Source organism: Cucurbita pepo, chromosome 15 (assembly GCF_057944985.1).
Source record: "Cucurbita pepo subsp. pepo isolate OVF chromosome 15, ASM5794498v1, whole genome shotgun sequence".
Lineage (NCBI taxonomy): Eukaryota > Viridiplantae > Streptophyta > Magnoliopsida > Cucurbitales > Cucurbitaceae > Cucurbita > Cucurbita pepo.
Window position 1 is genome coordinate 5,863,802 of NC_141812.1, and position 13,411 is coordinate 5,877,212.

Genomic DNA, 13,411 nt, shown 5'->3' on the forward strand with positions numbered 1-13,411 from the left:
TTAGGGAACCCTACCTAATTTTCCTTCCCTTTGAATCCAAGAATCATTTAGGAATGAACAGCACAGTCAATAGTGAAAGTGAACGGTTCCCATTTGTCTGTCTCCTTCATTTTAGCTTTTGTGACTGAAAATCCTTTTGGCAATAGAAAAAGTCAAGTTCCGTTTTTAGGTTTCAATATTGTGGAAGATACTATCAATCGAAGAGATAGGGCCAATCCAAGATTTAGTAGTCTTTTGGCGGCATGGCCGAGCGGTAAGGCGGGGGACTGCAAATCCCCTTTTCCCCAGTTCAAATCCGGGTGTCGCCTCATCAACAAACAAAAGAATGGAAAGACTTTCCGCTATTTTGCTGATATAACCTTATCTTTAGCATTTGTTTACAGGAGAAGGAGAGAGAAGACAAAACAAAACAAAGCAAGCCTCTTTCGATTTGCTTGATTCTAAGCATCCTTAGGGGTTCGGTAAAATGCTATGCACATCCTTGCGTCTAGGTTTCGTTTCAAGAATTCAGTGTTAGTAGAGTAATGTCATGCAACATCGTTCAATCTGGATATGATAACCCCTCGACTCCGAATGGGGACTGATTGGGTCTTGAATTAGGGGGTAGGGAATCTCATTTCATTTTGAGTTACAGAAAGGAGGAAGATACTTTATATATGGACTCATGAAAGTATCTGAGTGCTCGAGCAGTCATTGGCTCTTTTTGTTATTAGAATCAATCTTAAAGGAAAGGAACACACAACTTCCTTCTTTTCGATAAGCTCTAGCATGTAATAGCTCATCCCATCTCCTGATTGTCTCTATGAATAGGGGGGCAGGGGGAGAGAGTAAAGATTATCTCAAATGAGAAAGGAATAATAGTTAGGGTCCATGTTGATTGACTCTTTTTATACACTCATTTTTTCATGTAATTCAGGACAACAAAATAAAGGCTAGGTCTTATTATTCCTACCTAGATGGTATGGGACTAACACTCCTTTGAGACTTCCAAGAGGTTCTCCGCCCCGCCTCTTTTCTTTCTACTTACACAAAATCTCTAGCCAACCTTCCTGTAAAAGATCTTATCTTTCGTATCTTAACATCAAGCATGTTGTTTGTTACTAGATCAAAAGCAAAATGGTAACTCTAACAATTTCTTTGTCCTCAACGCCTCTCCTCTCAATTTCCAGTAATTAGTAACTGTCACAGTCTTCGCTGCTGGTTAGGTATCCAAAATACAAAGGAGATGGATCTTGTCCCAACCATTTTTCTATCTTAGTTCCGATCCTGATAAGTAGGAGAATGAATTTCTAACAAAGTTTTCGTCTTGTTGATTCCTAGGTGTAGTGCTTCTTCCCCTCTACTTGCTACCTATTTTGACTAGTGGAGTAGGGTTGACTTAATCCATAGGTTACACCTTTCGCTCGATACTAGAATCGACAATGAAAGGATCTGAGGTTACATTAATGGGGGCGACATCAAGCATTATTTTTGTATTTGAAAATTGCACCTCCAAGAAGAGAAGCGTGGATTTATTTCAATTATTTATTGTTGTTTTCTTTCTATCCCAAATACTGTGTCTTTCTACTCTACTAAGACGGAGAGCGGTAAAGAAAAGAAAATCTCACTATCTCTGCTGTAATAGGTGAATGCCTCTTTTTCCGCGGAAGTTGTCGGAATTCCTCTAAGATATTGGCTACAATGGAAAAGGTCCCTTCTTCTTTCCTTCCGTCATTCATAAGGGAAATAGGTTCCAGGGAAGGTTCCTTCCTTCTTTTCTTTGAGAAAGGTAAACTCTAACTCTAAGCTGCTTTCTTTCCTTTGATTCAAGAACTGTAAGGAAAAGGGTTAGTTTCGGTTGATTCTTCTTTTCTTTACTTGACTGGAAAGTGAAGGGAAAGGGTTTCGGGTCTCATTCATCTCTTTTCTTTGATTTGACTCCCCCGTAAAGCTGCTAAGCTAATTCATTGATTCTAAAACTCGTCAGGTTCAGTAGCGAAGGGCATATCATATCGGTTCCGGAGTTCCATCAGTAGGAGAAGGAGGATCAGGAGTCTTTGTCTTGTCTCCCTTCTTTCTTTGTTCCTGTTCCGGAGTGCAAGGATCATTCTTGTTGAGTCTTGCCTTCCTGTTCAGTCTCATTAAAGGTGAAGGCAGAGTCCATTCATTTCATATGCTTAGTTTACAGTGAAGGGACAGGTGTAGGAGCGAAGCTGTGAGACCAAGAGGTCGAATGAGTGAAGGAAGTAGCTCAGGGCGGCATATATAGAGTATAAGGAGCGAAGCGAATTGTTCATTCGCAGCTCTTTCTTCTCTTCGTTTACTGTTCCGGAAGGGAAGGAAATGCAAAGGAAATGGAATTGCAAGATGAGAGGAGGCGCGAAGCGGCAGAAGACTGTAAAGGACAGGATCGGTTCAGGTTTCTTGCTTTCGGCTTGACTGACTTCCTATTCCGGATTGAACTGTAAGGGATAGGTTCCGGAGAAAGAAGAAATAGGTAGGTGTAGGAGTGAAGGAGCCAGGAGAGAAGGTTTTGAATCCTAGCCGTTGGATGTGACGATCCGTGAGTTTTCTAGAATATATACAAGTTTGGAGGAGATCCAACGGCTGAGACTCGACATTCGAAGGATTTTGTGCAGAAGGCACTGTGAAGGTTCTGATTTTTTAGCAGAATGGTAAATCCGTAATTATCCTTAACTTCAAGGGTATTTTGGTAATTTGCCACTTTTCGAATATTTTATTATTATTTTCTCGAAAAATCCATAATTTTCCTAAAAATTCTTCATCTCTTGTTGGTCATTTCTCCGGTCTTGAACATCTTGAAATTCCTTCTAGATAAGGAATTAAAAATCTCGCAAGATCCTTGATATTGGAAAAATGACATTTTCGTCCCTTTCGCTTATGCTTTCATTCCAATCCTTCTCCAAAGGTCTTAAGTCCTTAAGATTACTCCTTAGGGTATAAAAATGACTTACTAAGTCTCATTTCCTTGCTTAATTCTCATAATTTCTTTCCTGGGATCTTTTGGGTCATGCATAGGTGGCTTTCCTTCACTTTTAGGGTGTTACAACACGTGACTAGATTACTCAAATTTGATTGGAAATTGTTTATGTATGCAGGTACAAGCAAACCATTAGGCACAAAAGGAAGCTATCTTTAAGGTATTTCATACAGGACTTCAGATGATTGCAGGGATAATGTTTTTTGTGATTGTAAATTAAACATCTGCTTCTGTCATGGCAAGAAGCATCCCTTCAACTTCAACTCCAAGTCTCACAAGATGAGTAAGAACATTCATTTAGAAGACAACAAGGAGATCAAAGAAGTGCCTCTCAACAACTAATCAATATAATGAAGATGATCGGAAAGAACTTGATCGATGTGACCCCGTATTTAGATTCTCATAATAAATAAACGATATTTTTGTTTAGTTCGTGTGCCTCTTAAGGTTTCGGGTCATAGTATATCATACAAATACAAGATACACTGACATGCTCGTTCCACATGAAGCTATTTAATGCAACAAATTATTCATAACAACATACCATAAAGAATCATATACATGACGAAGACATCATGAGTCAAAAATCGAGACTCGAATCTATCTCGAACTCTATAGCTCCATAGTTCATGCACACTCTCGTCTCGGGTGTGCAGTTAGTTTATATTTTAAAAGATGAGTAGTGTGATATAGTAACAATGTTTAGAAAATGCTCAATTTTGAAGGAGAAGAAAGAGAGTAATCTAAAAATTATTGTTATAATTATTTATATTATGATTGCGATTATTATATTATGATGAGACGGTTTAGGTGAGATCTACCGTAGACCCAACTTTCAATTCCCTTATGGAATCTAGTTGGTCTGGGGATCATCTCTGCTCCTCTCTTCTTGAGAATTTATACATCCCTCATTATTATATGGACAACTATCTCTCGAGTTATGGTTTAGGTTTATCCTCAATACAAAAATAAAGTAGAGCATCTAGAACCCAAGCGGAGAGCATGCGTGTGGGGAGTGTGTAGAAAAGTACAATGCATCCAAATCAACCGATAAATGAAATTAGAGCCAAAGCGAAAACATGATGTTTTAATCCACAAGACACAAAATCATATTTGCATACGTGCGTTTTCCGACCTTAATAGTGGGGTCACTTCTTGAGTATTTTTCAATATTCATTCTATCATTAAAAAAAAATAATTACAGTAATGAAAAGGACATATAAACGGTTGTTGGTTTCTCCTATGGAGGCTATAGAACGAAATCTTTTGTGCTAAATCCAACATTTATTATATTTTTCTCTCTTTTAATTTCGTTTTACAAGAGTCACTATGGGGTCACCTCCGGAGTATTTTTCAATATTCATTCTACCATTAAAAATAAAGGTTTGAAATATTTGTTTAGAGGTCAAAAGTATTTCTATTTGAATCACATCCAAAATATAGGATCATTACCATCAAATTTTGAAAAATTCATTGGTTGATTATTGTAGGTTAGTCTTTTTAGTTATTCCCATTTGGGTTATCATACCATATTTTGGTTTCATATTACCTAATTTAGCAAATATTCCTCAATTATATAAAAGTTTTGGGTACAAAATTGAAGACACAAAATTATCATCACCCAAAAATCTCTAAAATCCCTTCCAAAGTCATGGACAAGAACATTTCTATCAAGTTTGCTTTCCTAGCTGCAATCATCTTGTTCTTCGCCGTGATCGATACAGGTTTAAAATATGTTGTAGTTATTAAAATGATATATCTTTTTTTTTCAAATGATTAAAATGATCCCAATTCATTACATGCATCCCTTTTGTGATCTTGTAGGTTAATTTTGTTCATCATAATATTTCTTCTTGTATTAAATAAATAACATCCCATTTAATGTTGTATTTCTAAAATCAAATATTAGTAAAGTAATTGAATGTCCCATAATCGGATGGACAACAATGAAACTCACATCACCCCATCAAACCATTTTACAATACAACATAATAGCAAACAAACTTAGTCTCAACTTGGCTTTTGTTGTTGCGATGATATTGTTCCTCGTCTCTTCTTTCGGTAACTTTTAATCTCATTTATTTTTCTTCTGTTTTGTTGTTCTTCATTTTAAAAGCCTATATTTCAATTTTATGATAATATTGAGGGAAATGTTGATAAAATAATTGTATGTATAGATATTACGAATTGTATATATAACTTTATGTGTGTTTTTCATGGATTAATTATATGTTGAGTGAGGATATAATATGTTGAAATGATTCGTGTTGATCTGTGGCAATAGTTTTCACTCTTAGAAACAAGGAGTAAGTAATGTGATCTTGTCAGAGTGGAATGTCGAGGCCATCAGATGTTGAATCTGAATTTCGAATCTTGATCTAAATCTTCGGCGCGAGGCATTATAAATTATATATATATATATATATATATATATATAAAGAGTTTCAATGTGTAGGAACTTTAAAATTAAGTGTGTTTTTCAGGAAGCAATTGTTTTTGGGTATCCTCCTAGAAAATTTCCTAAGAAGCATATGATTGAGATCAAATCATGTCGAAATGACCCATGTGAGTCTTTGGTGATATTCTTCGCCTCTTAGAAACTAGGTGTCAGTAACTTGACCATGTCGCTAGGGTTGCATAGGAATGTCGGTGCCATCAAGTATCGACTTCAGATTATGAATCCTTATATGAATCCTATGCATGTGGTGTTATAAACGGTATTAGGCGACACCTCTCCTAGTCTACAAACAACGTGTAAATTTCATTTCAATGGCTCAATCACATGACCTAAAAAATTAAGCGTAATTTTCATTATGTTGGATGACTTCTCAGTATGTTAGTGAGAACAAAACATGTTGGTATGTCGGGACTATCTTCCCTCTTAGAACCGAGGACTAGGTAACGTGAGCATGTTGCAGGAGAATGTCGGAGCCTTCAAATGCTAACAATCCTAGACATCGAGCTGAAATTTAGTACTCTTTGATTATACGTGACTAGATGGCTCAAATTTGATTGAAAATTATTTACGTATGCAGGTACAACCAAACCATTAGGCACAAAAGGCAACTATCTTAAAGGTATTTCAGATATTTCATGTAGGACTGTAGATGATTGTAGGGATAATGTGTTTTGTGATTGTAAATTAAACATCTGCTTTTGTCATGGCAAGAAGCATCCCTTCAACTTCAACTCCAACTCTCACAAGATGAGTAAGAACATTCATTTAGAAGACAACAAGGAGATCAAAGAAGTGCCTCAAAACAACTAATCAATATAATAAAGATGATCATAAAGAACTTGATCGATGTGACCTGTATTTAGATTCTCATAATAAATAAACGATATTTTTGTTTAGTTCGTGTGCCTCTCAAGGTTTCGCTCCTCTCCCTCTTGGTCGAGTTGCCAGAGCTCCTTCACCTTCTCCGAGTTTACAGTGATAGAAGAAATAGGGAGCCGAAGGGTCATAGTATATCATACGAATACAAGATACACTGACATGCTCATTCCACATGAAGCTATTTAATGCAACAAATTATTCATAACAACATACCATAAAGAATCATACATGGCAAAGACATCATGAGTCAAAAATCGAGACTCGACTCTATCTCGAACTCTATAGCTCCATAGTTCATGCACACTCTCGTCTCGAGTGTGCAGTTAGTTTATATTTAAAAAGATGAGTAGTGTGATATAGTAACAATGGTTTAGAAAATGCTCAATTTTGAAGAACAAGAAAGAGAGAAAGAGAGAGAAAGAGAGTTATATAAAAATCATTGTCATAATTATTTATATTATGATTACAATTATAATTATTATATTATGATGAGACAGTTCAAGCGAGATCTATCATGGACATAACGTTCAATTCCCTTATGGAATCTAGTCGGTTTGGGGAACATCTTTGCTCCTCTCTTATAGAGAGCATATACATCCCTCATTATTATATTTATGACTATCTCTCAAGCTTTGGTTTAGGTTCCTCAATAGAAAAAATAAAATAAAATAGAGCATCTAGAACCCAAGCGGGGAGCATGTGTGTGGGCAGTGTGTAGAAAAGTACAATGCATCCAAATCCACCAAAAAAATGAAATTAGAGACAAAGCCAAGACATGATGTTTTATGCCACTAGACACGAACTCATATTTGCATGTGTGCATTTCTCGACCCTAATCGAGACTTCATGCATTATGCTCATGCATTGGGGGATACCCCTATTCCATCACAAGGGTACGGACACATACACCACTAGACAGATGAAGTATTATTATGTTTTAGATAATGCTGCCATTACGGTTACTAATTCTAATGGGTGTCCAGCATAAGGAGCTACCAGAGTAGGCTTGTCCGACAAGAAAAGGGGTCCAGCGGTGTACAAACTATCTAATGAGCTTGTACTTGCACGTATGGACTGTGTGTAGAGTATATGACACACATCTAAGCTGCCCATTAATATAGTATCGTGGGAAAAAAGACTGATATTATAGGTCCCGTCATTGCATTCGCATGTTTATTGCATTTAATCCCAATAGTGGGGTCATTTCCTGAGTATTTCTCAAAATACTCAAGCCACGTGTTACCTCTATTTCAAGTTAAGACAAGACATTTCTGTACGACTGACGACGACATTGTAATTCGAGACCATGCCATATGCATAGGGTAGTTGTATTATTTTCTTAGACTTAGGCTAGAATATGATGCTTTTAATTTAAACGTTTATTTATTTTATTTATTCTTTTGTTGTGTCGTTTTTAAAAGTGTTTTCAAAACACGTAAGAACATGGTTGTATCTTAAAATGAAGATGTCGTCTTATGAAAGTTTAAATAAAATATTTCCGCATTCAATGTTAATGATATTTATACAGTGACTACCTTAAATAAATTCATTGGTTGATTTGTACATTAGTTTTTTTTTTTTTTTTTTTTTAATCTTCCCATTTTAGTTATCATACCATATTTTGGTTTCATATTACCTAATTTGGAAAGGAGTAAATATTCTCAATTATATAAGAGTTTGGGTAGAATTATCAGCCCCCAAAAAGCTCTAAAATCCCTTAGTCATGGACAAGAACATTTCTATAAGTTCGCTTTCCTAGGTGCAATCATCTTGTTCTTCACCGTCTTCGATACAGGTATCTTGTAGTTATTAAAAAATTTACAAGTGTTTGAGGGTTGAGTCGGGTCAGGTCAGATTATGAGATTTTCTAGACCGAACCCAATTATTTGCATTATAAATTTTTCAGCATAAACAACCCTTGTTATATAATGAATCCAACTCAACCCAACTCGACCATAAATTTTTTGGGATAGATAGTTGGTTCAGGTAGTTCGAATTATTTATTCAATTTTTTTTTTTATTTTGAAAAAAATAAAAATTAGTTTGTAAAATATATGTATATTTATTTTAATACGTTTGGTTACCATTTGCAATTCAATTTTGTGAGCAAACATGTATATCTTAAAATTAAACGTAAGTTTGATTGTACAAAGATTCAAACTAATAAGTTTTAGGGTTACCAAAGAACTAACTAGTAGAACTCAATTCAACATATGTTTTGAAAAATTACTTTTCCCACCTGTTGTAGAAAATAAATAATTATGAAATAAAATAAATACGTATATATAAACACTTTTACCAAATCGGTAGAAAATAAATAATTATGAAATAAAATAAATACGTATATATAATTTTATTGTACACAAAAATGTATATTTTAAAATTAACAATCAATTTAGATTGTTTTGGTTCAATCTAGTTTTGGAACTCATAAACAACCTCACTCATAAAAGTTTTCAGTTATTTGAATCTAGTCCAAATAAGTTCATAACTGAACTCGAACCAGATTGGTTCGGTCAATCCATCTAGTTTCGGGAGAACCCTTAAACCAACTCAATCATAAAAGTTTTCAGTTATTTGAATTCAATCCAAATAAGTTCATAACCTAACTCGAACCGCACAGGTTGGGTTGGGTTGATCGAATTTTTTGAGTCATTAGATTGATTTGGATATTAATTTGAGGTATTACTTTGTTTGATGAACAGTGACAAGCAAACCATTGGGAATACAAGGAAGTCATATTCATATTACGTGCAACACTGTCCAAGATTGCTTTAATCCTAAGGTTTGTGAGTGCAAATTTGGGCTGTGTTTTTGCGTACCTAAGAGCCCGTCGCCGCACTTCAGCTTCCACCGTGACAACATCCGTAATACCACTCAAAACTAAGAAGTGGCTCTCAACAACGATTCAATAAATACCATTATTTTTATTGCAATATGCTTTACACAAATGAATAAGACTGTGATAAAACCATGTATTTCAATATTATATATTAGATTAAATTGAAAAATTACTTTTCATTTATGACTTATGAGTTCGAGTATGATTATTGTGGATGAGCGATTGAGGTAGATGCGTGAATTGCGTCGTTTTATAGAACGTTTTATAGGGCCGTTATGTATCGTCGTCAGCCTCAAGGTTTTATGACGCATCTACTATGGAGAGGGTCTAGCCTTACTCCGACTAGTCTTTGCGTCGTCTGGTGACTGGCTTTCGTACCATTTGTAATGGCCCAAAGCAGACAAAGTTGGGCTTGGCTGTTACAAATGGTATTAGAGCCAAACACCGGGCGGTGTGTTAGCGAGGACGTTAGGCCCTCAAAGGGGTGGATTGTGAGATCCCACATTGGTTAGAGAGGGGAACGAAACATTCCTTACAAGGGTGTGGAAACCTCTTCCTAATAGACACATTTTAAAACCATGAGGCTGACGACGATACATATCAAGCCAAAGCGGACAATATCTATTAGTGGAGGGCTTGAGTAGTTATACTTTAGTTGTCATATATCTTACAGGCAAATGTCTTTGTTGCCGAAAATCCAAATCTTTCAACTAGAAACAATGAATAAGGATGTTATGAGCATTCTTGATTAGCCACTTCATGCTCAAGTCCTTACTTTGTGTTAGTAGGACCCGTCAAAGCTCTATGCTCTCTCTTTTAGTGTGGGATTATGTGCGGGAGAGAAAGGAATCTGTGGTGGCAGCGAACAACGAACAACGAACAACAAGACTACAACTTAATTTTGACTTTTCACTCTATAAGATGAGCACAATTCATTAAACAAAAAATTACAATACTATGAAAGTTATTAAAAGATCAGAATCAGTTCAATCTCCTCGTCCCTCTAGCGTGCCACGACCTTGTCTATACCCGAAAACATAAAACAAATTGAAGTAGATGCATTTTAATACACAAAAATACTGGAGTCATCACATGGTTGATGTTTTCACCTTCCTCACCAGTCCGGTACTACGACCTTGTCTTAAATAAGCCTAAAACCAGAATATGATTTTAGGTCCCATTAGAAATTGAAAGACTTACATGTGTATACTTTTTTATCTTAACAATAGGGTCACTTATGGTGTTTTTTTAAATAGTCATTCTCTTCCTAACATTTTTTCTGTTAAAAACATGATTCATAATTATTAATTTAAATTTTATTGTCAAGTAAAGATTTGAAATATTTCTATAAAGGCTCCAAGGTTTAATGAAAACATTTGAAAACTCTCCTAATATGTATATTGCATACCTTAAAATTAGAGACGTTACACATAATTTACATTTTCATCCATGAATTTTTACTATTAGGATGTTTTGGTTTGTAAAAGGATAATATCTATAAATGTTTAAAAGAATTAAATAAATTTTAAAAAAATTTATGAAGAAATTAACGATACTTTTTTATTTTTGAGTTGTTCTGCTAGATCGATCGTTCAAGTCCTTTGGTCTCTATCCGGACCCGATGAATAAAATGGGAACACTTCTTATGGACTCGTTGAGAACGATTCTGATCTAGTTCATGACCTATTAGAAGTAGAAGGCGCTCTGTTTGGATTGGGATCCTCACGGACAAAAAAGATTGCAGTCAGTTTGATAGTGATCGAGTGACATTGCTTCTTCTGCCCGAACCTAGGAATCTCTTCGATATGATACAAAATGGATCAGCATCATAATTATTTTAAATTAATTAACCAAAAGATAATGCTAAAGACCAAACTGAGCACTACTGACAACTAGGAGTAAAATGTAAAATATTCGAACCAATAACCAAATGGAAACTAAACTTCGAAGTATAATAAAAATGTAACTGTGGGATCTCACATCGGTTGGAGAGGGGAACGAAACATTCCTTATAATGTCGTTGAAACTTCTCCCAAGCAGTCACGTTTTAAAACCGTGAGGTTGAGAGCAATATGTAACGGCTCAAAACGGACAATATTTTTTAGCGGTGGGCTTGGACGGTTGTAACATATCAAAGAATACAATTTTTGTTAACAGTAATCTTGGACTATTGTAACAGATCAAAGCAGACAATATCTATTAGCGGTGGACTTGGGCTGTTGTAACTGGTCAAGCCGAAAAATATTTCTTAGGGGTGAGATTAAAATGATATATATATATATTTTTAATTCTTTCCATCCTTTGGAAGAAATAAAAACTTGATCCCAATTCATTACTTGCATCCCTTTTGTGGTCTTTACACTAAGTTTGTAAATGGTAATCTTAGTGTATGAAATTCATAACATCCCATTTAATGTTGTATTTCTAAAATTCATATTAGCAAATTAATTGAATATTGTCCAAAAGATTATACAATGGGATGGACAACAATGAAACTCATCTGATCCCATCAAACCATTTACAATACAACATAATCGCAAACAAACTTAGTCTCAACTTTGCTTTCATTATTGCGATGATATTGCTCCTCGTCTCTTCTTTTGGTAATTTTCAACCTTGTTTCTTTTTCTTCTTTTTTTTTTTTTTTTTTTTTTCGTTTTTTGATAACTCTCCAAAAGTAGAGTTATATCAAGTCTTTTTACAGTTAATTTTGCACTTATACTCACCATTTTCTTATTAATTGCTCCATTTATTCTAATTAGTATGCATGAAATAGCCAGTTGTGGTTTAATATGAAAAGAAGATTAATTTCCATAAATCGAGCTTAATTGTACGCTTAATTGAGCTATTTGGTAAAATTCTAGAACATTTATGCTGAAACCATGATGCTATAGCAAATCTGGAAACAACACTGCTTGCAAATCTAGAAATAAATTGCAGACCTTGATGCTGAAGCAATCAGCAAATCTGGAAATAAATTGCAGACCTTGATGCTGAAGCAATCCGGAAAGTAAACTTTTCGGGGATGACCTGGAAATTTTAATCCACATCAGCAGTCCATGTGGATCATTGGCTACCAAATTAGAAACATCGTAGGTGGACAATTTTATCCTTTCTCAGCCCTAAATTAGAAGAAACAAGCATTATAAAAGGAAAATGATACCTAAAATAGGGAGGGGCCACACTTGGGGGAGAGAAATCGGATTAGACAGCAGCAACGGAGGGGCCACACTTGGGGAGAGAAATCGGATTAGACAGTAGCAGCCTTCGCTGCTGTGAAACCAGAGAAGAAGAAGAAAATTCTAACCCAGCAACTGTTGACAGCAGAAGGAAAAGGAGACCAACAAGGATTGATTAGGGCAAAGAGGTGGACGTGAGAGCTCAAGGGAAGGGAACTTCCAGAACGACAACAAAACAGGATAACTTTCTATTTCCTTATTCTCTTTTCTCATTCCATCAATTTTACAGGATTGAGATGCAAATTCCTCTATTTAATTTAGTTTGTATGGAGAGCTTGTTGGATGGATCTGACAACCCTAGAAGGGGTGAACAGGGTTTCAACAATAATTTTTTTTTTTTTTAATAACAATAAAACTTGACACCATGCCATAAAAATTAACAATAATTTTGAATTTAAATAGAAAAAGGAATTTAAATAGGAAAAGGGTTAGAAAATATAACACCTTAGTTTTATAGTTTTTCGGTCAAACTCGACATACTCCACTACCCAAGCGCCCCTTGGGAATTTAAATAAAACTTTCTGACTCTTTCCTCGGATCAGAGCCCGGGCCGAACCGCTACACAGCTCCTTTTACGAGTGCAAGAGCAAACTCAATCCTTTCAACGGCTCAGGATCAAACCGGTATACCGTTCTTTTTACGAGTTCAAGAGCAAACTCAATCGTTTCCACGGCTCAAGATCAAACCGGTACAACTGTCTGAAATCTTATAGAAACACACCACAACTCTCTGAAGTAATAGATTTACAATTTTCTCACAATACAATAGATCTCTCTCAAGAATAAGATAAACAAGAAATAGAATTGGAAGCTTTGGAGAGAGCAACAATGGAGGCTTTTAAACAAAAATTTTAGATCGAAACACACCACAACTCTTTGAAGTAATAGATTTACAATTTTTTCGCAATACAATAGACATCTCTCTCCATCTCTCTCAAGAATAAGATAAAGAAGAAATAGAATTGGAAGCTTTGGAGAGAGCAACAATAGAGGCTTTTAAACAAAAAATTTAGA

The 13,411-nt window shown here is 35.3% G+C and overlaps 1 non-coding gene across 1 annotated transcript; it reads left to right on the forward strand.

Moving 5' to 3' along the window:
• Window positions 1–236: 236 nt before the first annotated feature.
• TRNAC-GCA (transfer RNA cysteine (anticodon GCA)) lies at window positions 237–308 on the forward strand. The gene has a single exon. It is a non-coding gene; the product is annotated as a tRNA-Cys (tRNA).
• The last annotated feature ends 13,103 nt before the right edge of the window (window positions 309–13,411 follow it).